The sequence below is a fragment of the Lupinus angustifolius genome, chromosome LG20 (genome assembly GCF_001865875.1).
Source record: "Lupinus angustifolius cultivar Tanjil chromosome LG20, LupAngTanjil_v1.0, whole genome shotgun sequence".
NCBI classification, from domain to species: Eukaryota; Viridiplantae; Streptophyta; class Magnoliopsida; order Fabales; family Fabaceae; genus Lupinus; species Lupinus angustifolius.
The window spans coordinates 16,928,194-16,944,411 of NC_032028.1; positions in this window are offsets into that span (position 1 = coordinate 16,928,194).

The following is a 16,218-nucleotide window of genomic DNA, read 5'->3' on the forward strand; positions in this document are numbered from 1 at the left end:
ATGTCCAAAGGCTTATGATATTTTCTAAAAATCATATTCATGGTTCAGTCTTAATTCTATATTTCATATAAAGATATTAAAACTCATTTACTAAACCATGAGGACATGGTTCATATGGTTAAAAAGAAGAAAATAAATTTGGATTTTTAACTAGTTTACAATCATTTGTATTATCTAATAGCTTAGAAACATATGATTGTTTTTAAGAATAAAAGTTTTCACATGGACGAAGCTGCAAAACTAATCTACTTAAATTCTTGAGCATTCTCAAAAGCAATATATGCAACTTTCAATTATTCTTGTGCAAATGAGTGTTAAACTATTTAGATTATATTAATTCTTGTTAATCTCTTTTTACATTTTGGTGAAGTAGAGTACCACTTATTCTTCATATTCTCCTCACTTTTTGTAACAGAATCCAAATTTATTTGCTTATAAAAATAATATTAAATACAATATTTTAATAAAAAGTTATATTTTCTAAGCATCACATTATTTCTTCAACACATTTATTAACATTCTCTAGCAAAATAACAATGCTTAAAATTATTATTCAACAACCCTTTGGGCACTATCTATATGAACGTAGTAAAATGTAGGATTAGAGTCAACAATACTTTTGAAGTGCCGTAGAAAGTAGATATTTAAAAGTGTTCGTTTGAGTGAAATTTTTTGAATGTCCACTTTCTAAGTGCTCACTTAAGCAATCACTATAGAAAATGAATCAGCCACTGAAGCGAGGGTTATTAAATGTCTAATTTATACAACGCTCACTCAAGTGAATACTGGTAAATGTCTACTATCTACGATGCTCATTCAAGCAATCGCTATTAGATAAGGCAAAATCTATCTCAAATATTCTATTAAACATATGACAAGTGTTAGGTATCACTGGACATAACACTTGCAAACTACATACAAGCCTCCCCTTCTAATCTCGGGAGATTTTCTTCACTAATATTGAATCCAATGTATTGTTAAATGCAAACTTCCAATACAAACACTTAGGTGATCCCTTATTGAATTCAAGAACCCACTTTCTTGGTTTGACTAGTCTAATCGCCTAAGAAAACATTTCTTACGATCTAGCCCCAGCCAAGAAAACGTTCTAAACTCAAGACCTCTAAGTCTTGGTGAAGACTCACTGAATCTCTTAGGTGGTAAGACACCAAGAGACAACTTCCCTTATTACAATAAAAAAACACTATAAAAATAGAGTATTATAAAGCATAATGTATGTCAAAATATTACAATTGAAACTCAACTAAAAACCTATACAAAACTCATAATTTAACATGAATATGTATGAGTTCATTAATATGCATAAACATAGAATTTTTATCCTAAAATTCTTCTAAAGAAATGCAAGAAAAGATAGCGATGTTTAACACATTAACCACATGCAATTAGATGACAATTAAACCCTAAACATGTTACTATCTCACAATGCATTTCACTATGCCTATGTGACACAATTAAGCACGAAAAATATGCAACTAACAATTCTAAAAATGAATGATATGATGCATTGTGCATGACCAAAAAACATAGTTTACATAGAAAACCATTCTGAGACCCAGTTAATCGATTAAGTGCTCTTTTAATCGATTAACAGGCTGTTGATAATAACTGTTTTCAGGTATCTGTTAAAACCAAATTCACGTTAATCGATTATCACCTTACTTAATCAATTAACTGACATATTTTTCAGCTAGATGATTAAATGGTAAATTACCTATATGTTATGCTCATCAATTATACATGTTTTACCAATATATTATGCCTAAGATGCAAAAGTAACATGTATGATTAATGCATGAACATATAATAATCTAGATGACATGTCTCATGTAAATGAATTGATTCTTTTTAAGGCTTTTGAGAATTGCATCTAGGTTTACCTAACCTAGACTCAATATCTAAGGCACACATCTAAAACTCTAAAAATGACTCTTTTAAGGAACCTAGTCTAGATATGAAACCCTTGAGTCCATGACATATTGATTTGTTGAGTCATCTTCAAACTTTCACTAAATCCTTGTCTTCATCAAAACATAGGCAATCTAATTGTGCTACACTTGACATTTTGCACTTTCAATCTCGCCCTTTTTGATGATGACAAACTCCACACCAAATCTTGTTTTGATGCATATCTTGATGATGGTTATAGAATGCATAGTTGTTAATGTCAAAGTTAAAATGCATAGTTGGACAACGAAAGCTGAATATTATTTACAACTCGAAAACTCCCATCAAACAACAAAGCAACCTTTCTCCCCCTTTTGACATTATCAAAAAGATAAACGAATCAATCTAGTCAAAAGTAAGAAGAGTTATGTAATGAAATCAAAACTTAAATCAATCAATTAATTTTGGGAATTCAATTAATTAACCAGTTGAAGGAAGCTTGAACAAATGTACTTGTTGACAAACACTTAATCGATTAAATGTGTAGGTTAATCGATTAAGTTGACAGAATATAGTAAATGAACAAATTTAATGGCATGGAAGGTTATACAATAACTAATTAAGCATAGAATGATCAAGCATTAATATCATAGCATATAAACAGCAGACTCAATCAAACATGATAGATGTAGATAACCAATCATGGTCAAGTACCCTTAAACATAAATTCATACTATATATGACATAGATACACATATGATATAAGCAATTAAAAAAAAACAGTAACGATTAAAGTTCAATGTCATGCATATCAGGTGATAAAAGTTCAGCAAGAGTATATAGTAACTATTACAACCCAATAAAAGCAAAGAGAAAAATATGTCTCAAGAGTGCAAAGCAACAAAAATCCTTAGAATTAGCCAATAGAAAAACTAAACCAAAGGCAACCTAGGGTCTAAGGTCTTATAATCTAAGGATGCGGAGGAAGGTTTCTGTCATCAGGAACTGTCAGACTACTATCTCCTTGGATGAGGACTCCCACCTTCTCAAATTCTTCACAAAATCTAGCATTTTGTACCTCAACAGTGTTTTGAACAAAGCTCCTCAAAGACTGATAGTGGTTATCAATGTAGGTGACTTGTCGTTCCTCAAATTGCTCCAAGTCTGTATGGTAAGAATCCTTCAAAGACTGGAAATGTAAATCCATTCTATTATTCAGCCTTTGCTCCATTGCATCCAACTGAGCTAATCCAAAGGGTGTTGTTTCATGTGGTGCGTTTCCAGCCGACTCCCTCTGAGTTCCTGCATTATGCTGATTCGTTCCTGCTTGATCTTCATCTCCAGATAAATATAGATCCACATTAGTGTAATCCTCTTGGTATTGCCAAGTATTTCCATACTTGTAAATACCCATCTTGTAGATCAAAATTTCACCAACCAGGTGATCTTGATCAGAAGACTCCATGTTGATGGTGTTAGACACATCAATATGTAGATAATCGATGATCCTCGAAATGGATATACTATAGGGTAGTAGCTTGGATTGTGAAGTAGACACACCATACATGACCTTAAGGATCTCCTCAGGCCAATTAATCATAACATTTTCCTTAACCGCGATGGGCTGTGCATGATTTGTGTTCCTTTGAACCAAAATGTACACTATCAGATAGTGAAAAAGCCTATTTTCCATAGATAATGACATAGCTTTTGTTAATTCTCCTTAGATATACATATGGGGACCTCTCAAACATGGCTTATAAATCTCAGTAGCATCGAATGAATTCTTAACCCAATCACAATTACCAATGTTAGCACCATTGGTGGACAAACCTCCCACATTCATGAAAATTTCCTCACTCAACTCAAATAAATTTCCAGAAACCACATACCAATACTTGTCATCCTTATATCTAAAGTTGGCATAAAATTCTCTAATCAAAGTAGGGTATATATTTCCCTTTAATTCCAGAAAAGTGATAGCTCCTTGAGCTTGCATGTCTTGCGGAAATTCAAAATTTTCTTCCACCATCCAGGTTAAATCGGCATACCTGATATAAGTTGGTTTCCTATTTTGATTGCAAAACCGAGAGAATTGAGAGGTTAAGGAGGATTTTGGAAGGAACCTAACCTTAGGGTTTGGAATTGGGGAAAATGGGTTTCCTTGAAATTTTTTTGAGAAGAAATGGGATGAAATGAAGTGAAATGTGGGTAGAGGGTGAGGTTTAGTCTTCTTTTAAGCTAAAAATTCAGTTTGTGTTGTTGCCTCTGAGATTTAGAGAGAAAAGGGGATAGAGAGGATTTGAAAAAATGACAAAAAACGCTTCTGTTTATACTTTATCTGCTACCGTTACTCGATTAAGAGTTGTACTTAATTGACTAATCATAGTTAAACTTCCAGATTTTCAGAAAAATAAGCCCAGGTAATCGATTAAGATGGGACATTAATCGATTAAATTTCGTAAAAAATAAAGTGTTGGCTACTAGAACTCATTCTAATCGATTAAGACTCATGGTTAATCAATTAACAGTCATCAAATTTGTAGAATCAAGTAGGATTTTGAGTTTTAGAAGCATGTAAAGATTTCTAACATATATCAAGCAATTTTAAGCAAACACACATACATATAGTGCTTATTATACTAGATCGTGAATCATATTAGGAATAGAATGCATTCAACAAGTATTCATTTTGAAGCATATTAGACATTTAACATACGATACACATAATAAAGAGTTAGACGATTTAATCAAGATATTTTTTATCAAGGATTCCAAGTTCTCTTCGAAGAACATAGAAAATATCTCGTGAGGGGGGCTTGGTGAAAATATCAACTAATTGCTTAGTAGTTTCAACAAATTCAAGCACACAATCGCCTTTTTGAACATGATCACGCAAGAAGTGATGTCCAATTTCTATATGCTTGGAACTCCAATGCAAAACATGATTCTTGGATATAATCCCAGATTTATTGTTCCTTTTAAATATCTCATGATACGTTTAACAACACTATAATGTGAATCTTTAGGTAATGCTTGAAATCTAGCATACATGCAAACACTTAACATAATATCGGGGCAACTCACAGTCAAATAGAATAAAGAGTCGATTATCCCTTGATACTTGATTACCTCAATAGATTTTCTCTTTTCGTCCTTGTCTAGATAGCAAGCGGACACCATAGGTGTAGAAGCTTTTTTTACATTTTTTCATATCGAACTTTTTGAGTAACTCCTTGCAGTACTTCGATTGATGAATGGAGATGTCACTTTCCATTTGTTTAATTTGTAGCCCAAGGAAGAAAGTCAGCTCTGTAACGTCCCAAACATTTCTCCGATAATATTGCCCAAAAATGTGTAAAAAAATTTTTGTAATGTAAAATTCTTCATTTACATTTAATTCCTTCTCGGGGCATCTCATTAAGTAACCTAAAATGCGGAAAAGACAACAATAGTTCGTGAAATGATCCTTTATTGAAATTGACTGAAAGCGTTTATACAAAAGCAAAGTGGAATACATCCTGGTCCAAACTAAAAATATATACAATAGTCTGGTTTATTCATAACAACTAAAATACCCTATACAGATGCCCGCCTCAAGGGCAACTTGAAATAGAAATGACCACTAGCGACTAGCTCCGGGGTTAGCGGGTGTACTAGAACACTCGCTGGGATCCTCCTCCATCTCAAAATCGGAAGAGAGGTCCACCACCTTAATGGAGTCCTCTATACAGACCAACTCCACACAGTCTCCCTCTTCGGCTTCTTGCTCCTCTTCGAGGTTTTTGGATGAACCCTGTGACTTTCTTTCCATTCCTGCCTCTGCCTGAAGATTGGGTGACGTCAGTATGGCAACTCTCTTCCCTAAGGGAAATTGGGCATATCGTCCCTACTCCGTCTCCTAGTAGATGTTCCAACATAAGTGGGTCCGTGAGGGATCACAGACTTATTGGATGGTGCGATAGGTGCAAATCTCCATGCAGGTAAGGTGAAAGAAGCCTCCAAGCTCGCATGCTGTGAAGGGAAGCGTATCGTAGAACCATCGCAAATCATCTCTAGCTCTAAGGCACTAGGGCCTGTGTAGGTATATCTATGTCCACCACTACTCCATGCCCCCTCCTAGGACATCGTGAATTGGTAGCTCCAAATACTCGTAGTACGGTCCATCTGAACGAGAACGTGAACCAAAAACAAGCAGAAAGAAGAGAAAAGAAAAGAAAATAGAGTAAGACATCTAATGAATATTATTCATTGACGGCATGGAATTACACGGAATATCACATCCATACATACACGTATGATATACGCAATATAGATTACAAAAATAATGCATAATGATGAAATGATGATATAACTCGAATCATGAGGATCAATATTCACACTCTCAATGCATGCATGATATGTTTATTTCATCTATCCTTACACCAATATCCTCCCAATATACTATTCAGAAATAACGAAGAGTACAGGTCCCATAACAAGCCAATTTGAACGCACCAAAAATAAATTACTCGCGAAGATATATGATCGATCAGTTCCGAAGAACTGTCCACTTCAGGACGGTGTCATATCAAACACTTTCTGGGCATCCCTTTCATTGATCCTGATTGTAAAGAGGGGTTATCAGAGATCGTCTAGTTTGCACTGTGAGAACTGTCTGATCCAATAGAATACCTCATCTAGGAATACAGGGGACTCATCTCACCTAGACTGTCCCTCAAGACTTTGCTGATGAATCACCGCCATCGTCATCCCTCTCAACATCGTCTCACCTAGACTGTCATCACCATTCGTCTCCCATAAATTTCTTCTCCACTACTTCGTTATTCATAATGAGTATGCATACTAACCGAAGTTAACCGATAAATATTTTAATTATTTTTTTATATCGATCGGCCCATCCTAAGACATCTCCCAAATGAAGGCTTCTTGTGGACCCGATCTTACGTTATCACGTAATATAGGAATAACATCCCTACCACTACGAACCATCGCTGACTTATCCTAGATGGCCACATGGCCAAGCCTCTTACGGTCATACGACCTCACTGCGTGGTATCATGTAATCCTTTTTAGGCATAGCCTTGCTCACGACATCCTCGTCTGAATCCTTGCCCACATAAGGCGCAAGAACAAAAGTAACAATATAAGTTTGTCAAGTTGGGCACCAAACTCAATCCTCTGAGCCACAGTTTTCCCCAAGTGTAAACACACTTCACACCTAAGCTAGGGCTATTACCTAAGCAATCAATCAATAAAAAACAATCACCATTTATGTATGTCTTTCGCCCAAGCGAGAGACTATCACTCAAACGACCAATTCATCAAAACAAACTCAATTTCCTGCATGATTCTCGCTCGAGCGACGGGATTGTCGCTCAAGCTAAAAATCCTCCAAAAAATGGTCAAAATCACCCTCTAGGTCTCGCCTGGGCGAGGGATTGTAGCTCGGGCGCCAAAACCGCCCAGAACAGGCCATGCATGCTGCTTGGCCCTCGCCCAGGTGTGGTTGGGTCGCCCAGGCGAGGTTGGGTCGCCCAAGTGTGGCTGATCCAATGGTCAGGCGTGTCTGGCTAGCCTAGGAGAGGCTGGGTCACCCAGGCGTGGCATGTCGAGTGGCCAAGCGTGTCTAGTTCGCCCAGGCGTGGCTGGACCAGAGGACAAGACCACTCTCTCAACCTTTTGGGCCACCGGATTGAATACCACTGTTGTTTTCGATCCCTACACGTTTTAGTTTGTCGAGTGGTGTTCCTTCACGATAAATAACCACAAGACTTGATATTGTATACTATCCTAGGGGCTTACAGCCTAAGAAAACATCTGTACTTAATCCAAACACGAAGTCATTTGGTTAAGTACGAGTTTCTGACAAAAATAGAAATAACTCCCAACTTTTGAGGTGGTTGGGAGATCCAGGTGTCATATTCAGGCACTACTATGTCACGATGTATTCTCTCTCACCTTAGGTTGTAGCGCGGTTGATTTTCCTTCCGTGACTACGTAGATTTTCTGACTTCGAATCAGCGATTTGCGAGTTAAATCGTTTTCCTACTAACTCTAAGCTAAAGACAATATTTTAATCCATTCTAAGAACATATAAGACTTTCATCCATCCATTCCAAGATTCATATTCTTGAACCACCATTTATCCTCGAAAATCTCGTTCCCGATTCCTATCGGTTCATGATCATTTCAACATCTTTTTACAAGGATTGATCTCATGATCAAAACGACATTTTGATTTAAACATTCTTAGATTTCAAAATCATAATCTTTCATCAACATAAATAACATGCATATTTTCAAACACTAAACAACCCCATGAACAACAAGATTTCAGGTTTCAAAACAACAATTTCTAAATTCATGAAAACTCATTTTTCACGTTCTTACGTATAACAAGATATATGGAGGTTTTTAGAAAATTTTGATGGTTGAAAACGTTCGTAACATACGCATAAACATCATACTCAAATATCGTAAAAAATGAACGGCTAGATTATCTAAAAGATGAAGAACAAGCATGAGAGTTTACGTTAGTGTTCTTGAGAAAATCCAAAGGAAGAAGAAATGCAATGCAATGTAGAGCCAAGGGTTTCTCAAGGGGGTGGGCTCTTTTTAAAGTGTCATGGTTCAGTTTTTTTAGAAGCAAGCCAAGGGTTTCAAGACGTTTTATGGCTTTTTTAAGTGGAATAAATCAAAGTTAGGGAGACTTGAATCTATTTATGGAGGCAAATCAAGGGTTTCCAAGATTAATGGTGCAATGGGTAAGTGAAGGGTTTGATGGGTTTAGTGTAAAAGATGAGTATTTTTCCTTACTTGCCCAACAAGTTTCACTCGAGAACATGAGGTGAATTTTTTGGCAAAACATTAACGATGAGACCATGCCCGAGTATTGTTGGATAATACCCGGCTAGATGTTAAAATCTTCTGATTACGGTTAGAATTTCAAAATGCCGAATTCGGAGTGAAAAATATCTAGAAATACGTTTTGGACAAACTTGATGTCTATCTTGACTCGAAATAATATTTTGAAGCCAATGGCGCAATCGGAATTCGATTATGAGCAACAACACTCAAAAACACGTTTTTGGGCCGAAATCAGGCGAATTTGGGCCCGGCAGCAGTCCCAAAACTTTTCCGTCACAAAAGTTACGAAAATTTACCACAAAATAGAAATTCACAAAAAAAAACTAGTACTCAACTACGATTTAGCCTAATTCATTACCTAATAATTTCTAAAATTATTTTTTTGTTAAACATAAATAATTAATAAAATATATCGAATTTTTACGGTGTTACAAGCTCAGCCATCATCGACATCTCAAATTCTCCCGGCATCATCTTAGAAAATTCTCTATAAAGAATGACGTTAGTAGATCCGAAAATTAAATCATCAGTGTATATTTGAACTAATAATACATGATCATCTAATCTACGGATAAAGAAGGTATTATCAACCATACCCCTCACGAACCCTTTTTCCAAAAGGAAAGAGCTCAATCTGTCATACCAAGCTCTAGGAGCCTGTTTCAGGCCATAGAGAGCCTTCTTAAGCTTATATACATGGTTCAGATATTTAAAATTTTCAAACCCGAGAGGTTGATCAACATACTCCTCCTCTTGAATGTAGCCACTCAGAAAGGCGCTCTTAACATCCATTTGAAAGAGCTTAAAGTTTATAATCAAAGCAAAGGATAAAAGCATCCTAATGACCTCTAATTTGGCTACAGGAGCGTAGGTCTCATCATAATCGATGTCTTCCTCCTGGTTGTAGCCTTTGGCCACTAAGCGTGCCTTATTTCTTATGATCAAGCCAGATTCGTCTAGTTTGTTTCGGAAGACCTATCTAGTACCAATCACTGGATGTTCTTTTGGCTTAGGGACAAAATTCCATACATTATTGCGCCCTGACTGGTTTAGCTCTTCTTGCATAATTATACCCTAGTGCACATCCTCAATGGCCTTATCGATGGTCTTTGGCTCGATTTGAGATACGAAAGCAACAAAGTTACAAAAATTATGTAAAGAACTACGGGTTACCACCCCCGTAGAGATATCACCTATAACTTTGTCGAGTGGATGATCTTTCTTAGTCTTCCACGCGATTGGCAAGTCCTGATGCTCATCTTGGACAATTTGCTCTACTTCTTCTTCTTTTTCCTGGTCCATGTCCTTAGAGCATGCTTCTTCTAAGGCAACTACGAAATCATCAGAAAATATCTTTCTCTTCTCTTTTGGAGAAGATTCATCAAAATGAACATGTACAAACTCTTATACTTGCATGAAATATTTACTAAACACTCGATAAGCTTTACTACGCAATGAATACCCTAAATAAATTCTCTCATTCGCTTTTGAGTCAAATTTTCCTAGCGCTCTTTTTCCATTATTTAAAATAAAGCATTTACATCTGAAAGCATGAAAATGAGCAATATTAGGTTTTCAACCTTTTAAAAGTTCATATGGAGTTTTAAAAAAAGTAGGCCTTAAGAATATACGATTTATCACATAGCAAGCAGTATGCACTGCATTAGCCTAGAAGTACTTAGGAACCTTGCTTTCGTTTAGCATGGTTCTAGCAAGCTCCTCCAAAACTCGATTCTTCCTCTCAACAAGTCCATTTTGTTGTGGGGTGCGAGGAGCCGAGGTCTGATGCATGATACCATGTTTATTACAAAATTTATCAAACTGGTGGTTTTCAAACTCGCCACCATGATCAGATCGAATGAATAAAATTTTAAGATTAAACTGATTTTGAATATGTTTGGCAAGGTTTATGGAAGATTTGAATGTATCACTCTTAGAAGATAAAAATAGAATCCATATGAATCTAGAGAAATCATCAACAATTACCAAAACATAGAGACTACCACCAAAACTTATTATTTGTGAAGGTCCCAAACAACTCCATATGGAGAAGCACAAGAGGTCTTGTTGTGGATATTACATTCTTTTTACCAAAAGAGTTTTTAACTTGTTTACATTTTTGACAAGTATCACAAGTTTCTTGAGTTTTAAAATCAAATTTTGGTATCCCCTCAACCAAATTATTTTTAGATAGTTTATCTAGATGTTTTACATGAATATGAGCGACATGCCTATGCCAAAGTCAAATATCATTTTCTTTAGAAATAATACATTTTGAAAATAATGTCGTGACATCTTCTAGGTTAACCATATAAATGTTATTAATACGATATCCAACAAATTTGACCTTATTAGATAAATTGTCACGAATTATGCAATACTTAGAGTCGAAAGATACACGATTACCTTTGTCGTAGAGTTAACTAATACTCAATAGGTTGTGCTCCAGGCCTTCAACGTATAGTACACTCTTGATCACAGCCTGAGTTGAGTTGCCAATTGTCCCGGTACCAAGTATCTTTCCTTTGTTGTTGTCTCCATACGTGACAAACCCTTTTTATTTCAATGATAGATCTAGGAATTTCGATCTATCACCCATCATATGCCTTGAGCATCCACTTTCAAGATACCAATGATGCCCGTGTGCTCGTAGACATACCTACAAAATAGATCACTTGCCTTTTTCACTTACCCAATTTATATTGGGTCTTTTTCTGTTAGTAACCAGAGAGTTATCTCCCTTTTTCATCCAAGCATATACACCACTAGGTATACCATACTTCCTGATATAGCAAGAGTAGGAAGTGTGGCCATGTTTGCCACAATAGAAACATGTAGGAACTTTCTTATTATAAAATTTTTTATGAGGTCGAGTTACAGGTTTCCTATATGGTCTTTTCCTATGCATAGAGGGAATATATCGTAATCTAGTATGGTCATCAACATTTCTAGTTTGACTAAGCATAGTCTCTAATTGATTTTGACTCTCTATGAGTTTTGTGAGTTTTTCATTAAGTTTCAAATTCTCATTTTTCAAAGTCTCGCAAGACTCACAGATAGTTGATTGACATAAATTATCACTTGAGAAATTGCATGTATTGCAGGAGAATATTAGATCTAAGGTTTCATTCTCAAGTTTCATCTCATCTAATTCTTTCTATAATAAAACTATTTTCTGTTCATTTAGAAGGATTTCTCGTTTTCTATCAGAACTAATCCTAGCTAATTTTTTTAATTTTTCATGCAATTCGACATAAGCATTATATAAGTCCTCATAAGGAGGTGAATCATCTGAAGAAGAAGAAGATGAGGTGTCAGAGTATACCTCATTATTTAGCTTTTTTGAATTTGAGTCGCAAGCTTCATTTGTTCTGGTCATTAGGCATAGCTTGGCGGTCTCCTCTTCATCTGAGGTGCTTGATGTCGTATCCTCCTCTCGTACGTCCCAAACAATGTAGGCTTTCTTTGACTTGAAGTCCCGAATAGTGCTCTTCTCCGAATCAACTTTATTGAGGTAAGTAGGACAATGAAATCTCATGTGTCATGGCTTACCACATTCGTGGAAAGTGGAGCGCTCTTTGTTACCTTTGCCTTTACTAGTTGAATCACGCGCTTCTTTCTTTTGAAAACGTTTAAAGCCTAATTTCTTTAATAATTTTCCGAATTTTCGTACGAGAAGGCTCAACATTTCATCATCAATATCTGAATCAGACTCATCATCTTCTTTCTCTTCAGTAGGTTGAGATGTTGTTGCTTTAAGAGATATGTCTTTCTTGTTGCAATATGATTCCTCATGCATCGTCAAGCACCCAAGTTCCATCTCGTGCTCTTGATGCTCTTGAAGCTCTCCAAATAATGTTGCCAAAGGCATGGAGTCAAGATCTTTGGATTCCATGATAGCTGTAACTTTAGGTTGCCATCTCCTGTCAAGATCTCCGGACTTTCCAGTAGGCGTATCGTTCGCCACTGAATACGGGAGGGTGGTTAATGGATGTGCCATCACCGCCAAAGGGGTTGGTGGAACCCATTTGTTTTCCCTTAAGGATCACACTTATGCGGTTGATCTAGCACGTCATACTAGCTCTGATACCACTTGTTATGTATCAGTGGACAAAACATACCTAAAATGGGGGGTTGAATAGGTGTTGCGGTTACCAATTATCGCTTCTCGCACAGAAGCCCTATTCTAAAAAAAGCCCCAATTAATCGATTAACATCTTGTCTTAATCGATTAACTCATAGAAAATAGCAAGTTGTAGAATAGCTTATTGCACAGCCACTCACCGATATTCAAGAATTTCATTAATATGTATGAGTTCATTAATATGCAAAAACATAGAATTTCTACCCTAAAATTCTTCTAAAGAAATGCCATAATCATGCAAGAAAAGATAGTGATGTTTAACACATTAACCACATGCAATTATATGAAAATTAAACTCTATGCATGATACTATATCTCACTATCTCACAATACATTTCTCTCTGCCTATATGACACAATTAAGCACAAAAAATATGCAACTAGCAATTCTCAAAATGAATGATATGATGTATTGTGAATGACCTAAAAACACAGTTTATATAGAAAACCTTTCTGAGACCCAATTAATCGATTAAGTGCTCTTTTAATCGATTAACGGACTGTTGAGAATAATTGTTTTCAGGTTTTCAGTTATCAAACTGAATTCACGTTAATCGATTAACACCTTACTTAATCGATTAACTGACATATTTTTCAACAAGATGATTAAATGGTAAACTACCTATATGTTATGCTCATCAACTATACATGTTTTACCAATATATTATGCCTAAGATGTACAAGTAACATGCATGATTAATGCATGAACATATAATAATCTATATGGCATGTCTCATGTAAATGAATTGATTATTTTTAAGGCTTATGAGAATTGCATCTAGGTTTACCTAACCTAGACTCAATATCTAAGGCACACATCTAAGAGTCTAAAAATGACTCTTTTAAGGAACCTAGTCTATATATGAAACCCTTGAGTCCACGGCATGTTGATTTGTTGAGTCATCTTCAAGCTTTCACTAAATCCTTGCCTTCATCAAAACATAGGCAATCTAATAGTGCTACAATAGATTTATAACAGATCCTGATTGCATTTACAACAGATTTTACAATAGAAATGTCATTCTAAAAACTCAATTCATAAACCATTGCATGAACTTGTCTCCCTTAGTTCAAATCCATTATCCTAGAAGATTATGCACATTAATGAAAGGGAGGAAGATGATGAGGATGTAGATGACTAATCTATGAATTTTTTCTAACCAATGATAGAAAGGCATAATTCAAATTCAATATGATAATAATCAAATCAAAATTTACACAGATAATAGGGCAAAAAAATTATAACCAAATCCAAGAAATACATACAAAGATTGCAAGTTTGGTAAATCACCAATGACCGGTGATATCTTTTCATCCTGATTCAATATTGATATATTCCTATATTATAAAAGAAGCAGTTAAGATAGATGGAAATACAAGCAGCAAGACTGAATCAAAGAGAAATAAATAAGGTAAAACAAGTCAAAATTTCACCTTATGTTTTAAGAGAGAAACCAAAAACTGATAACTGGTTTGAAGATGTGTCAAGTGAGAAAATTACCTTAAATAATAAGAATAATTGAACACCTTTTAACCCGAAAAGTCGACATAAATATAACTCATAATATATCGAGTCAAATATTTGCCCCAAATCCTAGTATGTGTGTTTTATATGCTTAGGAATAAGATTAATTGAACTAGTCATTCTAACACCCATATTATTATGATTAGATGATTAATTTGTCAAGGAAATGAGAATTAATTTATTTAATTATTTGATATGTTTACTCAAGGAATTGATAAATAGATAAGAATTGGTGGTGGAGAAATAATAGGAATAATCATATATGAATATCATTATTGGATACTAGAGGACAAACAGTGAAATATAATCTCATGTTTTTCATATTTCAATTTAATATCTTTAAATCGTTTACTTTTACATTAGTTTAATTTTAATACTTTCAATAAATCAAAACCATTTTTCAACCCAAATTTAATTAGTTTTCTAATTAAAAGAATATCAAGCAAGTCTTTGTAGATTCGATAAACTTATATACTTGTTTGCGATAACTCGTTTGGTTAAAAATAACAACCAATTTGCTGGTTAGCAAGAGAGAAACTAAAATCAAATGAGAAAGAAGGGTAACCCATGGACAACATACATAAGAAGAATAACAGAAACATAAAACTGAATGATATGTGTATTATTGTGTTAAAGTTTTGTTTTTAAATCTGGGAAAATTCGCGCTTACTAAAACAAGCATTGTAGAATGTGACTTTAAATTGCGCTAGCTCACTAAAGCAATTGTTTTTGAATGTGTGAATGTATGACTTTTAACAATGTCCACTGAAGCAAACACTTTGAATGTGTGACTTTTAACAACGCTCACTTTACGGAGCGTTGTTAAATCTTTTAGTTATACATTCAACAACGCTTAGTGAATTGAAGTAAATGTTGTTAAATGTATATCACCTGTCACATTTAACAGCAGTTGATTCACCGAGTATTGTTAATTCTCGTCCATCTTATATTTAATAATGTTCAACACATGAACAATGTTGAATGAACATTGTTAAATGTGAATTCTAGCATAGTGAATATTAGTGATATATCCACATGTCCACATATTTTCTTCTACTATAATAAGGACAACATTTAATTCGTAAAGGCAGTATTATTTTCTTTCAAATTCCTATATATTTAAAAGGAATTGTACTTTTTATGATTCATTTCTAATTATTACTACACTAATTAAATCTTCCCAAAAAAACTAACTAAGGAGAGTTGCCAGCTTATTATAAATAACACATTTCTTCTCATTTAACATGAAGTATGAAGTATGAAGTATGAAGTATGTAGAACTATCATTAAGTTCAACTCTGACCACATATCAAAGGCTAGCTCATTCGTATAGAATTGGCTAAATTATTTTAAATAACTAATCCCTGATGCTAGTTGTTGTAAAGGCACTTGCTATAGAAATACCCTAGCCAACAAATGATTGTTGAAGAGAAGTTTTGAAGTATTTTGCAAGTAGCACAAATGATCCATTTAACATATATGCTAAGCAAATAAAAATAAGTGAGTCCCAAATTTGGGTAAATATAACACGGGAATAAACAAAATGTTGTATTTAATATGTAAACACTCTAGTATATGAGAAAATATGTTAATTATTTGAATATTGATTTAGCTAAAAAAGTATATTTAAGGGACTGATAACTTGACTAAGAAAAAATATCGTTAGGGTAGATTACCTAAGTTATTAGCTCATTTATTTAACATATTATAGGTATGTCCTTGCATTAACTCATTTATTTAAAATATAGAATTTAGCATATATGAGTGGATGG